This window comes from Monodelphis domestica, chromosome 3, assembly GCF_027887165.1.
Source record: "Monodelphis domestica isolate mMonDom1 chromosome 3, mMonDom1.pri, whole genome shotgun sequence".
In the NCBI taxonomy this organism is placed as follows: Eukaryota; Metazoa; Chordata; class Mammalia; order Didelphimorphia; family Didelphidae; genus Monodelphis; species Monodelphis domestica.
This window is the reverse complement of record NC_077229.1, coordinates 456708578-456717134: the sequence shown is the minus strand read 5'-3', so window position 1 is coordinate 456717134 and position 8557 is coordinate 456708578. Positions and strand designations below refer to the sequence as shown.

Genomic DNA, 8557 nt, shown 5'->3' with positions numbered 1-8557 from the left:
CTCTGGATGCTCCCTCTGATGGGAGAGAAGAACCATAAGCCCTAAAACCTCCATTTAAGGAATGGATCCAGCACCCATTCACCATCAATTGTTTACCCCCTTTTCAGCTTCCTTTTGTATTGTCTTCTCCCATTTAGATTGTAAACTCATTGAACTCAGAAAATGTCTTTCTTTTTATTTATATCTGTATTCCTGAGTGTTTAGCACAGTGTACATAGAAGGGCACTTAATCAATTTTTATTGACTGACTTGACAATTTAAGAACATGTATACTAGTGGAGAAGATAAAGGGTAGGAAACTAAGACCTATATCACAACAAGAGTAGCTTGCATTTGAATAATGCTTTTTGGTGTATAAATGGCTTGAGATATGTATCAAGGGCTCCCCTGTTCAACTTCTGAAACCCATCTCCCAAGGAGGTGAGCTTATATATTGTCTTCTTACTAATTGGACTTTAAATATTGGGGCTACCTCCTAAGGAGAGATTGACGAAGGCTCAGAAGAATACATCATCGTCAAAGGAGCTGCCCTCCTGAGTGATCTGGCCTGTGAAATGGTTCACCTCCTTTTCCCTCCTCATCCCATAATCTTTCTAGCACTTCCTGATTAAGGATTTCTCTTCCCTCAGTCTGCCTTCTACCAAGGGACTGAAAATAACCTGTAGGGAAAAAAAAGAAAAGCTTAGAGACTTGGGAAATAGCCTTTCCTAGGCAAACCTGAGAGAGGAATCCATGGAACTCAAGGCTCTGGCTGCCTTCTGCCTTTAAGTTTCCTTTTGGGGGGCTAGTGTTCCTGAGAATGGACTTGCCATGCAAGCTTGAAAATTCCCAAGAGCTCAAGAGTTCCTGAATTCCAGCACTTGGACTCTGGCCTTGGAGAGGGAGATTTCATTAACAACTTCTCAGAAGAGAAAATAAGCCTCTGCATAAGAACACCCTTAAGCTGAAAGATTAAAACTATGTCAAAAGGAACACAGCAGTATGAGTTGTTCATGTAATGACCACAAAAGGTACCTGAGAAGTTTTGGTTAAGCAACAACCCAAAGGTATCTTTATCTTCTAGGGCAAACTCATATAGGGAAACAGGATCATAGATTTTTGAACTAGAATAGACTTTAAATGCACATTATCATAGATTTAGAGTTGGAAGGGGACTCAGAGGCCATTTAGTCCAATTCCATCATTTACAAATGAGGAAACTGAGGTTAAATGACATGTGGACATAAGTGACATATTGATATTGTGTGATTTGAGTCAAGATTTGAACCTGTGTCCTCTGACTCCAAATCCAGCATATTTTCATTATTTCAAGCGCCAATTCAAATGCTTCATATTTCTAAATTGGGGTCCTTTGTGTATTACTGCATACGTTTTCTATCATGAGGGGAATAAAGGCTATTCCATATGGGAACAGAGATCCTGTTCCTAACTTTTAGAGAAACTTAGATACAATCTGATACCCACATTTTCCTCAGAGTTTTACAAGAGCTCTAAAAAGAAACTGACCCTTTTGAGAGTCAGCACCCAGACTGGAACGTTAGTCCATGAGAGCCCAGAGTCCTTGGTCTGGGTTGAGGGAGGCTGGACCATGATATATGTTATCTCCCTTGATTATTACAACAGCCCAGGAGGCTGGTAGTATACTCACCTACCTCAGAAGATCCTTAACCTCACCAATGTAAGTAAGTTCTCTGGAGATGCTGATCACAACTCATTTATACCCACCTGTCGTGTATGAGTTTGGCTCATGACATCTCCTAAATCTACAGCAAGGTACATACTTGTTTCACCACCTGAAACAAGTAAATGGCTCTATCGATGAATTAATAAATAATATATTAAAATATTCTATATTATTTATATATTTATGCAATTAATTATATAATTGTGTTATATAATTTAATATTATTGTATAAATAATATTATATAAATAATAAATAAAATATCTACTATGTGCCAAGCCCTGTGCAAAGTCCTTGGGAGACAAAGAAAGGAAAAAGACATTTCCTGCTTACAATCTAATTGAGCAAGACAAGAGGGGCAGCAAGTAGGATGGAAACCAGTACCCTGAACAGGGACATGATGAAGTCTGAAACATCCTAGACAGGTGGGAAATGAAGAAGATATTGGCTTCCCTCGATTCCCTCTTTTCACCTTCAATAAGGTTCTAAGGAGAGAGCTCTCCATCTTCCAATCAGAAGGAAGGAAGGAGGGGTCCCCAGTACAAAGGACACTGACAAAGCTTGAGTTTTGAGGCTAATGTGATCTTTCGGGATAAAGAGGAATGTAGTGCAGCTGCATGGGAGATAAAGTATAGATAAAGTGTAGGTCCTGGAATCAGGAAAACCTAAATTCAAAATCTGCTTCAAACACTTACTAGTGAAGTGACCCTGGGCAAGTCACTTACTTAATCTGTCTGACTCAGTTTCTCAATTATAAAATGGAACAATAATAGCACCTGCCTCAACAGGGCAAATATGCTTTTAGCACAGTGTTTAACCCATAGCAAGCACCTAATAAATGTTTGTTTTCTCCCTTCCTCTCCACCATCCTTGAATTCTCTTAACAGGGCATGGAAACCAATGGTTACCCCATGCTCTCCTTACATGACCAGCCTATCACTTCTTTTTATCATGCATCCTCAGTACATTGTATCCCTTGTGTAGAATAATTATCATCCCACTTTTATATTTTAGGAATTTGAAGCTCAAAAATATAAAGTAGTTTTTCCAAGGTCACCTTGTAGCATTTGGGTTAGGTCTAGAACCCAGGTTTTGAGACCTCAAATCCAACACTCTTTCGGCTCAGTAGAAATCTCATAGTCAGATTTCTCCCCATTGGGGATTTCTCCTCTTTCTTTCCAACTCCTTCCTTCCCTCTTGTTCAAAATTATGAGTTTTTATTTTGCAAAATCTTGTCAATATAAATGTTCCTCCCACCCAAACACTTTCCCCCTGCTTCCAATTAGGACCCACAACTTTCAGTATTGACTTTTTCGTATTTTAAGAACAAAAATATTTTCACAGCTTGATTTTACTTTCCTTTAGGTACATTTCACATAAAGTGTCTCAAAGGTTCTCTTTTCCTCCATCTCCAATAAGACAAAAGGGAAAATCACTGCTTGATCCTGCCTAGTAATGGGGGTGGAGGGTGGGGCATGGAAAGAGGTCCATTTTCCTTCTTGTTGATCTTGTTACTTTACTTGGTGCTCTTATTCCTGTAGTTGCTTCCTTTTCTGCCTTGCCTATACTCCTGATTCCTCTCTCTTTCTCTTTTTTTGACTTGGGACTCAGATATGGGCTATTCCAAAGAGCTTAACTAAAAATTAAAGTCAGTAAGTTCCTTAGAAAGATCCAGAAAACCAAAAATTACTAGGACCTTCTTCTCATCTTATCAAAGGGAGTGCTAACTTTCTCTCTATTAACATAGCACAAGGGTCTCAGTATGGACCAGAGAAGGAACACCTTTAATATTGGCTTGGAATATCATGAGCAGGTGAAATCCTCTAGTATGGATCACAAGGGCATTGCAATTAGTATAGTTTATTAGATTGATAGTGAATAAAGTTCACAAAATAGAAAGGCGACAAGAGTTCAGAGTACTTGTTGTAGTTGAGTAGTTGACCAAAAAGTAAACAGTGACCAGTAACACACTTCCTGATTTAAACTAGTTTTATCCCAGATCCCATTTTGGAGAACAGACTACCTCACCGTCTTCTTCCTCTGTCCTGAGACTAAGTCACAACTTCTAGCTGGAAGAAACAGGCTATGACCCTTTCTCCTAAACCTCCTACCAACTTTCTCATTTCCAGAATACTTTGCATTGGCTTTTAGTTCTGTCCTTTTTCCATGTAGCAGAAAAAAACCCAACCTCTCCCACCCCCTTAAGACATTTCACTTTATCAAGAGGAGTCAAGAGGAGATCCTCTGCCCATGGTTCAGGGAAGAAATATTAAATGTGTCTATTATCTGGAATGAAATAATTGCTCCACCCAAAATATACTAGAATTCCCATTTCTTTATAGGATTATTATTGATATATTGGAAGAGGATGAGCCCTCTAGGGTAAATAATACATCATTTATTATATCCTGTTCTATTAGTGTGGGCATTCTCTCCATGGATAGAAGTTACAATTCTTCTATAACTTAGTAAACCAGCTTCAAAAGGGGCTTTAGCCAAAAATTTCACTGCCCTATAGCCGATCTAAGCAAGGGTAGTCCAAAGAAAATGTAAATCCAATTCATAATTTTTCCTGCATTTGTTAACTTTCTAGTTTGGTATAGCCTATCAGTCACAGCTAGATGGCACAATGGATAGAGTGTTGAGTCTAAAGTTAGGAAGACCTGAGTTCAAAGTAAGTAAGTTATTGAGCAAGCAATTGATTTCTGTTTGCATCAGTTTCTTATCTACAAAATGAGCTGGAGAAGGAAGTGACAAACCACTCCAGTATCTCTGCGGAGAAAACCCCAAATGGCATCATGGAGAGTCAGATATAGCTGAAAACAACTGAATGAATGACCTATCAGATCTTATGATCCTTTGGCATAGTCTTTGGCAAATCAGGGTCCTCCCCACTTCACCGTCAAGGCTTGGTGGTGGACTTTAATAAAAGGAAAGAAGAAAAGAGGGCTGAGGATGGAACCTTGAAAAAATGCTCACATTTAGAATATTAGAGGAAATATCCACAGCAAGAGAAAGTAGGGAGAGTCAAAGAGGTAGGAGGAGAATCAAGGCAGTATCACACTGGATTTCCAAAGAAATCAGCCTGAAATAGAAGGCAGCCTTCTCTGTAAAGTTCTATAGATAAATGGAGGGAAATGAGGACTGAGAAAAGATAATAGCCTCCAGGAGGTCAATGGGGACCTGCAAAATGTGATTTTTATAGCATGGAGTCACAGAAGCAAAACTGCATGGGAAATAAGGAGTATAGAGAAAAAGGGAAGCAGCAGCTGTAGTTTGACAGTAAAATACATGGAAGAAATGGAACAGGAGTCAAAGGGAGAAATTGGGTGAATGAAGATTTTCAAAGACTAGGAAGACCAATGCATAATTTTAGACAGGAAGGAGTGGAATAAGAGGAAAGGTGGGGGGAGGGATGGAGAAGAGAGTAATTAAGGGAAGAGTAACAAAAGAGCTTGGAGGAAGTGGTATTGAGCTTGGTTAGGCTTGGAAAGGAGGAGAGAAGCTTCCTCTGATATAAGAGGAAAGGAAGAGATGACAGGTACAGATGTGTATGTTTAGAAATAGAGAGAAAGAAGATTAAAAAAAAGATTATGCCTGCTGAACAGAGATGACCCTGAAGAATAGAACCACTGAGTCTTCATCTAACTTGGAAGGTGTTGCACTTACTAACTGAAAATCAGCGCTAATTTGGGCCATCTGGGCACCTTCACCAGTCAGCAGAACCTGTGGGAGCAGCACCTGCCCATTCACCTAATGACAGGCAGTCTAAGATTTAGCAGGTGGATTCCAACCATTGATGGTCATCTTCCAGCCCCTTGAGGTTATGCAGTGCACTAGCCCAGAGCCAAACCTCTGCTGCTCAATTGTCAAGCAAGACCATAGTTCACAATGGAGCTGATACCTGCAATAGTGAGAGACCCATTTGACTTCACTTATGATATGAATTCTATGCATCCTGTCTAGGAAAGATGGGTTTGATTATTATACTGAGAAGAGAATATTTTAAAATGTAGCTGATTTTTTTCATGGAAGGTAAGCTCTGTTCTCTGGATGTATTTTTGGTTTAGTAAAGCCACTGATAGGTCAATGGCCAATAAAAAGTCTTAGCCCCGACTCTTAAGGTAAACAACCCGAAATGTTAAAAAATAATTTCTAATGATAATTTGTTTAGCACCTGTTATGCATCAAGTACTGTGCTGAGGACTTTAGAAATATTATTTCATTTGATCCTCACAACAACCCTGGGAGGTGGATACCAGTATTATTCCATTTTACAGGTGAGGAAACAGAGTCAAATAGAAATTAAATTAAGTGACTTGCTCAAGGTTACACAGCTAGTCTGAGGCTGAATTTGAACTCAGATCTTCCTAACTCCAAGCTCTGTACTCTCTCCGCTGTGCCACCTGGCTGCCTCATTTTTACTTGAAAATAAGCAAGAATAGTTCAGGGAAAACAACTAATCATGACATTCTAGACCTCAATCAAGTAAGACTGACTGGCAATGGGATGTAAAAGTAAACTTTTCAAAATCCTAAAATGGCAGGGGCCACCCTGAACCCCCAAATCCTAAAATTGAAGGGGTCTTTAAAGAAAGAGAAAAACAGAGTTTTATGAGTGAGCAATTGTTTGGGATAAAAAGTTTAACCTCTATTCTGAAGAAAGAAACACTCCAATGTTTTGGAGGTGACCCTGGTTTCTATAAGAACTCTGCTAATAAAGAAACTCTGCCAGTTTCTATGTTTCTACCAAGCTGGAAAGGCTTCAAGTACTTTCCCAGGGACAGATTCTATCTGCTGTCTGAAGAACAACAGCCTAGCTAAGTACAGGCATGAAGTGGAAGAGATCTGGCAGAATTTCTAGAGCCATCTATTTTCATCATCAATGACAGTGGAACCACCATATTTCGATGCAAACACTTCAGCATCCAAGAGTCGATGGCACTTAAGAAGATGAAACTGGGAAGGGTGACTGGACTTGGCCAAATACAGACAGAAAAAAAAATTGAGCTGGAAGCTACACAATTTTAAATACACTCAGGGATACATTTTCAAGATATCTCAAAGAAGGGGGAGAAATCCAGAAGAAAAGATGATCTTATGGATAATATTCTTTTCCCTTCAAAGGGAGTCCAAGAAGGCAGCAGACAAATTTCTCCATTCTATAAATCTTTGTGAGAATGATTTATGTGTTACAGGCTGAGTTCCACAGTGGCTTGAGTGCTGAACTTGGAATCTATAAATCTTTGGTTTGTCCCTCATCAGAAAGTTACTAGCCATATGACCCTTAACCCTTCTAAGACTCTTTGTTTCTTGTCTGTAAAATGGGGGAAACAGTATCTATAGCACTTATTTCCCAGGAATTTTGAAAGGATCAGTAAAATAATATATATAGTTTTACAAATCTCAAAGATCTATAGGAATATCAGTTATTATTATGATGTATAAATGAAACCAGGACACAGAAGGAAGCTATAGTTGAAAGACAGCTCACATATTTTCCTTGGAACAGCAAATAAAAGAGTTGATGAGGTTGTGTTTTATCATGAAGCCCAAGGTAGCAATAAATGCCATTTATTTTGAAATTTGATTATTTATTTTCATGGTTAATATTTGCAAAAAAAAAGACCACCATGGAAATGATTACAACTTATATATCAACACTCATTGAGGATGAAGAAGTAGAGAGATTCTATAAAGAATGGAATTACCATCAAATTAAATCAATATATACTCTGATAGTTCAGAACAAAGGTGGGAATAGGTTGGAAAATATGAATGTCAAGATTAAGCAATAATGGAGGCCAAAAGACATTATACAGAAGTCACATGCCTCTATGTGAGGTCGTAGACAAAGAGCTAGAAAGGACCTTCTGGGCAAAGTAATCCAATTCTCTCATATTTAAGATAAAGGAACTCAGAAGGTTACACAGATCTTAATAAGGAGAGCTAGGATTTGAACTCAGGTCCCTTGACTCCAAATTCATCTGCCTACAACTTCCTCAAGAATATCTTCTTTAAGAAAAGAATCAGAAGGTACTAAATAAGATAAACGTTATTATAGCATCAAAATAGAACTGACTAGATTATAATAGATAGGAATTAATTTGTTACTGTTGCAGAGAATCAATCTAGCTTTCTATATAGTTATGCCACTAATATGCCCAACCAAAAATCAAGATCAATATAAGGCTAGAAGAAAAAAGTTTATAATATGTGGTATTCAATTAAAACAAATCCAAAATCTATTAAATTATTTATGGAAGCCAAGAAATTGGATATAAAGGAGAGAATATTGATGACAAATGATTTTATGAATATGTTTAAATAAGGAAAATCAATCGCCATAACAAGGTGGCCAAAATGACCTAAAAACTGCCCTAGTTGACCTACTTGTGAAGTGGAAAGCTACAACAGCCAAGTAATACAAGTTTAGAATTTAAATATTTTTTGCAGGCTCTAAAGGAACATGGTGATAGATTATCAGCAGTGTCATGATATGACACAGAGAAAAACAGAAGACAAAAATCAGTCTAAAAAACAGTATGATACCTAACCTAGAAGTTATCTTGAGGGTATTTAAGGATAAAACTGAGAGGAGGCCCACAAATTAAAAAAAAAAAAGAATAGAAAAGATTTGCCACGATTTGCTTATCATCAATGACAGTGATGTTACCACACTTGAATTCTACCATGCCAATTATGGATATGCTTATAGAGGAGTAATATACAAGAGAAAAAAGATAATGTAAATGGACTAGATCAAGTATAATAAAGGAAGTCCAAGCTAAAGGCCTCACAATTGTAAGAACATTGAGACATTGGTTTCTAAGTTATTCTGAAAGAGTGAAAGCAACCCTAAGGTGTGGGGGAAAG

General features: G+C 38.0%; 1 pseudogene; it reads right to left on the bottom strand.

The window, feature by feature from the left end:
* Positions 1–3363: 3363 nt before the first annotated feature.
* LOC130458678 (U6atac minor spliceosomal RNA) lies at positions 3364–3432 on the bottom strand (annotated as a pseudogene).
* Between the last annotated feature and the right edge of the window lie 5125 nt (positions 3433–8557).